The following is a 5,234-nucleotide window of genomic DNA, read 5'->3' as shown; positions in this document are numbered from 1 at the left end:
CATGTTACCCAGGCTGGAGTGCAATGGCGCGATCTCGGCTCACCGCAACCTCCGCCTCCTGGGTTCAGGCAATTCTCCTGCCTCAGCCTCCTGAGTAGCTGGGACTACAGGCACGCACCACCATGCCCAGCTAATTTTTTGTATTTTTAGTAGAGACGGGGTTTCACCATGTTGACCAGGATGGTCTCGATCTCTTGACTTTGTGATCCACCCGTCTCAGCCTCCCAAAGTGCTGGGATTACAGGCTTGAGCCACCGCGCCCGGCCATAAAAGCGTTTTCTAACCGTAACATAGAATATGTTTAAATGGAAAGGAAAATAGGCATGGAGTCAAAGTGTCACTGTTTCAGTCCTTGTTCTTGTACATAACACAGTGTTGAGAAAAGCATTGAACTTATTTAAACCTTGGCATTCTTATCTGCAAGATGCAGAAATTATTAATGATTTTACAGAGTGACTGGCAGGACGAAAGGAGGCCATGTGCTTGAAAATGCACAGAACATCCCCTGGGTAAACAATGGGTCCTCTGCGATTGTTAGACAGGATTGGCTTGACTTCTGCAAAGGCCTTAGCTTCCTTTATTTGGTTCTTTTATATGTTAGAATTTGGTATTTGTGCTTCTTCTTTGCTCGTGAATCTATATTTTCCTTTCTCATGTTCAATACCTGATATATATATTTTTTCTCTGAGTCTCGCTCTGTCGCAGAGGCTGGAATGTAATGGTGTGATCTTGGCTCACTGCAACCTATGCCTTCTGTGTTCAACTGATTCTCCTGCCTCAGCCTTCTGAGTAGCTGGGATTTACAGGCATGCGCCACCACGCCCGGCCAATTTTTGCATTTTTAGTAGAGACGGGTCCACTGTGTTGGCCAGGCTGGTCTCAAACTCCTGACCTCACATGATCTGCCCACCTTGGCCTCCCAAAGTGCTGGGATTACAGGCGTGAGCCACCATGCCTACCCCTAATACCTGATTTTTAAAGTGACTTAATTTTTTTTTTTTTGAGACGGAGTTTCACTCATGTTACCCAGGCTGGAGTGCAATGGCACGATCTCGGCTCACCGCAACCTCCGCCTCCTGGGTTCAGGCAATTCTCCTGCCTCAGCCTCCTGAATAGCTGGGATTACAGGCACGCACCACCATGCCCAGCTAATTTTTTGTATTTTTAGTAAAGACGGGGTTTCACCATGTTGACCAGGATGGTCTCGATCTCTTGACCTCGTGATCCACCCGCCTCGGTCTCCCAAAGTGCTGGGATTACAGGCTTGAGCCACTGCGTCCGGCGTGACTTAATTTTTAAAGGTCTAATTTTTTACAAGTTTGATATATACTTTCCAGACTATGATTTTGAAGAAGTAAAAAGACTTCTGCAATGCCCGTTTTCTCTCCTGAATATTCTTTCATGTTGGCCATCATTGAAAACACAAACTCACGTTTGCAATCCTGTATTCTCGTACAAGAACAGCATTAGCATTTTGATAAACTAAGAGGTTTGCCATCTTGTCCTACATTTTTGCCTGATCACTACAACTGGACTCCACTCCTGCCTCATATCCTGTTTCTATTTTTAATACTAAAGGAAATATTCCCTTGTCCTAAGCAGTCTCTGTAATCTGATCAGTCTGTACTTCCCCCCGACTTCAGTCATTCTAATTTCGTCACTATTTACTGGACCTATTTTTAAATAGTCTACTTTTATATCCTGCTTTTTTGTTCTTTTAACTTTAATTTCTTGGATTTAAAGTGCATTGAAAATTGAACTTTTATTGTGTGCCACTTGGACCGTGAAATGATTCAGTTGCTAAAGCCAAAAAACAAACAAACAAAAAACATGGTTTAGAAGACACTTTTGAAAATGCAATGAAACCACCATTTGAGAGGGGGGTGGTGGTCTCTGAGGGTAATTTATAATATAATACTATCCTCTGCTTAAATACTTACAGTTTTTTTTTTCTGTATCATTTATTTATGTAAGTATTTAAAATAGGATTATCTGACATTATTGAACTGGAATTTGTTTTGAACCTTCAATTAGAGTACCAAGAACAGAGTTAATAGGTTCTTTTTTAATATATACTCATAATATCATTCCTTGTGTAAATCTCATAACATCCTTTGTAATTGTCTAGTCTTCAAACAAGATGGTAAATTCTTTGAGGGCAGGGATCATACTTATTTTATTCCTTGCACTTATCACAGTTTCTAGCATGCCTGAACTAAGCTGCATTAACTAAGGATGAATGGAGTAATGCTTTAAATAAAAAAATTGTCTCCATGGTAACCCAGACATTATTTTAGAGCAAGAGTCAAATGAGTGGAGGTGTATAAAATACCTTTTGAAAAAAATATTCTAAAACTAAAGTAGATTTTTTTTTTTTTTTTTTTTGCAATTGGCACAAAAGTCCAGTCATTTAATAACAAATGCTCCCCCTATCCTCACCCCATCACAGCACCCTGAGAATCAGGGGTTCAGCTGTGCGTGAGAGGGCTGTGGAAAGCCAGGGTGAATAGGGGTCCAGTCATTTAATAACAAATGCTCCCCCTATCCTCACCCCATCACAGCACCCTGAGAATCATGGGTCCAACTGTGCGGGAGAGAGCTGTGGAAAGCCAGGGTGAATAGGGGCAGCAGGTAAGGGGCTGGGTGGGCCCCTGCACCTCATGTCACTGGCTCCTGGGAGCACAGAATCAGGCTGGGCACAGAGGCCTCTTCTCTGCTTAGGCACCAGCAGGGCAGCTCCATCCAAGGAAGGGCCAGGGCTGCCCATTGGCCCAGCTAGAGAGCATGAAGGATCAGGGCTGGCTGGAGAAAGAAGAGAAATGACTCTGGTCCATCACACTTAGGTCCCGTGGCCTGCCTCTGCCATGTTCAGCTGCTAGGAGCTGGCCTCAGCCCTGAGGGGCCGCCAGCGCTCACTCCGGCCTTGCCTTCTTGGCCTTCTCAGACTCCACCCCTCATCGTGGGCTTTCCACTTCTCCGCCAGCTTGTTGGCCTCTCGGATTTTTCGCCACTTGCCAAACATGACCTTCTGGTACAGGTACTTCTCCCGCTTCTTCATCATCATGATGGCCAAGCGCTTGGCCTCGCTCTCTTCCTCCTGGGCCAGTCGCTGCTTATCCTCCAGCTTCAAGGTGCCTGCCATCACCGTGGCTTCCCCTCCATCCTCTGCTCCTCCAGGGCTGCCAGCCGGGCCTCCTCCTCCTCTTCTGAACCAGCCTCTGCATCTTCCTTTTCCTCCTCATTTTCTCCCGCTCCATCACCATCACCTTCGTTGTCATCCTCTTCCTCCTCTTCTTCTGACTCAGTCAGGTTTCCTGGGTCCTCTCCCTGCTGCAGAGCCAGCAGCTTCAGCTTCTCAGGTGCGACATAATCTCCTTGTAAGGTTTATTGCCAAGCTAAAATGAGGAAACTGAGGCCAGTATAAGAAAATGAGAAGCAAATTTATTCAGCTCCTGGGTAAGGTTCCATGGTCAGGGAAAGGGGCCAGAGAGTTCGCGCCAGGCTTCCCTGGGCGTGGGCTTTTATAGGGAGTGGAGGCGATTTCATTGGTTATAGGGAAACAAAGTGAAGGCAATTTCATTGGTTATAGGGAAACAGGACGTGGATGGGGCAGACTGCTATTGGTAGGTGGGTGGGACTACTGGTAGGTGGGCCGGCCAGGGGCCTGCGGGGCAGACTGCTATTGGACAAGTTTTGGCGGGGTTTTCCAGTTGGGGGGGCGGCGGGGGTTGCTGAGTGCATAGTTTGGTGTTGAGTGCAGACTTCGGTGTGGTATGCAGAGGCGGGTGTGGGCAGACTATGTGGCGAAGCTGGATGCTGAGTAATGAGCGTGGAATGATGACGCAGTTTTCAGGCGCGGAGAGGGTTGGGCGTGTCCGAGCTCCCAGCGAGGCAACCGGCCTTAGGCTCCTTCCTTGTCAGTCACAAAGGGTGAAAGGAGTGGGGGCAGTTGCACCCCAGGGAAGTACTCTGCCCCGGGGAGGAGAAGCCTAGGGTTCACTGAGTCAAACACCCACTGGGCCTGTACGTAGCACCTGCCTATGACGGAGGTCTGCTGCCCAGGCCGGTCAACAGTCTGGTGAGTGATGCGAAGTCCGTGACGTCGTAGGTGGCCCCAATGCACAAAGACGTGTCCCAGGACACTCCCCGCCCCAGAACTCCTGATGACGAAGGCCAGGGCCTCGCGGGGCACCTCTCGGTTCAGGAAGAAGTTCAGGCCCTCAGGAAGCTTCTTGTGCTTCTCCTGCGCCTCCAGCTCCTTCCTGCGCCGACATCTCCTCATCGGCGGGAAACTCATCCACCTCGGCCTCCTCTTCTACGGCTGGCACCACCACGTGGGCCAGGCTGGCACCACCACGCGGGCCAGGCTGGCACCACCACGCGGGCCAGGCTGGCACCGAGGGTCGCCAGTTTCTCCACAGAGCTCTCGGAGTCCAGCACGTAGGTGCCCTCCCTGGCCTTCGCCTCTGCTTGGGCCTGTCCCTCGAGCTTTGGGGGGTAGTGGAGGTTGAGCGACTGGTAGAGGCGGAAGTTGAGGAAGCCCAGCAGGGTGGTGTAGAACTCGGTGAAGGTGGCCATGACTGCAGTCCGTCTGTCGGGTGGTCACGGGAGAAGGCATAGGGAGTGATCCACGGCTGCCCCAGCACCTCGGCCTGGTAGTAAATGCCTTTGATGGACAGGGAGACCTTGTGCAGGGTATGGGTGGCAATGATGTGTGCATGAACTCCGCGGTGAGCCGGCAGCACCGCCGAATGATCTGCACGCGACACTTGCCAGTCCTTGGGGAGGTGGAAAAGAGGAAGCACATGGAGAGGACGTCGTCCAGGTCCTGCAGGGCATCAGTGAATATGGGGTACCATTCCTTGATGATGTGGTCAAGTTTGTGGTGGGCTTATTGTCCATTTTTTTTTTTTTTAAAGATGGGGTTTCACCATATTGGTCAGGCTGATCTCCAACTCCTGACCTCAGGTGATCTGCCCACCTCAGACTCCTAAAGTGCTGGGATTACAGGCGTGAGCCACCGCACCCAGCTTTATTGTCCTTTAGATGCTCTGCGGTGTTCCACTCGCTCTTCTCATGGGCCTCCCGGAGCTTCTGGACGAACACCTTGTATTCCCAGAACTTGTTGACGATGATTCATGGAGGAGAAACCTGATGTCTTTGATAAGGTAAAAAGTTCGGGCGCTGTAGAATCCTTGTTAACCTTCTTCTTGTGTTTGGGTTCATGGGGATAA

At 49.5% G+C, this 5,234-nt stretch overlaps 1 pseudogene; it reads right to left on the bottom strand.

Moving 5' to 3' along the window:
* Nucleotides 1–2,897: 2,897 nt before the first annotated feature.
* On the bottom strand, nt 2,898–4,878 carry LOC108291832 (annotated as a pseudogene).
* Between the last annotated feature and the right edge of the window lie 356 nt (nt 4,879–5,234).

The sequence above is a fragment of the Cebus imitator genome, unplaced genomic scaffold, assembly GCF_001604975.1.
Source record: "Cebus imitator isolate Cc_AM_T3 unplaced genomic scaffold, Cebus_imitator-1.0 Scaffold469, whole genome shotgun sequence".
NCBI lineage: Eukaryota > Metazoa > Chordata > Mammalia > Primates > Cebidae > Cebus > Cebus imitator.
Note: the sequence above shows the minus strand (reverse complement) of the source record. Positions and strands in the feature narration are given on the sequence as shown.